This window comes from Penaeus monodon, chromosome 19 (genome assembly GCF_015228065.2).
Source record: "Penaeus monodon isolate SGIC_2016 chromosome 19, NSTDA_Pmon_1, whole genome shotgun sequence".
In the NCBI taxonomy this organism is placed as follows: domain Eukaryota; kingdom Metazoa; phylum Arthropoda; class Malacostraca; order Decapoda; family Penaeidae; genus Penaeus; species Penaeus monodon.
This window is the reverse complement of record NC_051404.1, coordinates 33,792,176-33,793,444: the sequence shown is the minus strand read 5'-3', so window position 1 is coordinate 33,793,444 and position 1,269 is coordinate 33,792,176.

Sequence of the window (1,269 nt, the reverse complement as noted above, 5' to 3'; positions counted from 1 at the left end):
GTGGGGGGGAAGGGGTTAATTGTGTGCAATGAAGATAATCAGCGTTATAAAAGATGGAAAGAAATGTCACTATTGCTTATAACGGAGACAAAATATATCACTAAATTCTTTCCATACTTTGTAATGATACTAAATGAGTACTGTTTAAAAGGAATTATTCTTGTAAAGGTCGAAGGAAGTGTAAAAAAAAAATCCTTTATTGAGAAATAGGAGGCGCTTCCGGGACTGAAAATAGGTATTTTGAATTCTTATTTCCATGTCGCTGGTTCGGTGTATTACCGTTTAACTGAACGTCGCAAGGAGAACCGAGCGGCTACAATTAGTAACTTCCTAATGCAGACCACAGTCACTCCATAGTTCGGTTAAGAAAAACACCTGTAGAAATATTTACCAGAATCCCGCCAGGAGGAGACAATAATTAATTAGTCAACTAACCAACTATGTTCACCTTTGTCAATTCAGCAGTAACGGATAACAAGGACTTCTTCCAAAGCCAAGCGTGACTTTGGAAGTGCTGCCCAGTTCTCACTAGACTTTACTGCTTTTCTCTATGTTCATATTATAAAGAATGTCGTCTTTTTGAAGGCGAGAGATATTACACCGGGACCCAGTTGCAAACAACCTCTTCATCTCTTTCGCCAATATGCGGCTTGTCGTAAGGGAAGATCCTGTGCCAAGAATACCCAGGAATTCAGGATTATCGTGTAAGGTCTTTTAAGATTACAATTTCATCTTGAAGTAGAAAACTGCGCTGTCACGTCTGTTTTATAAGAATGAAACTACTGGAAATACATTTATTATTTACTGCACATTTAATGATTACTGACACACTTAAGCATGGTCATTGTAATCATACATGATCACATGTAGAAATGTAAAATGGTGAGCAGGTAGTTGACATTACTGCCATTAAGGTATTTTTTTAAAGAAACGTTGAATGTATAACGTAACATTCGGTTTAATAACGGGGATTAAATCAAAATGTTTTCCTTACTATCAACATCAATTCGATATCTCAATCTATCACGTTTTCCACATGTGTGAACCATTTTGTTCACCCAAAAACGATCACTCGGTTGGCAAGGAATCAGATTGACATGTAATAACACTCTCTGTCGACTGCCACATCCGGTATCAACAATGTCGCATCCGTCACCCAGCATTAAAACACCCAGCATTAACTTCACGCAATTTTCTGTGGCGTGAACGTGACTGACATGGTCTTCACAATTGTAAATTTGGTGTCCCTTTCCTATTTCTAAAAAGCGG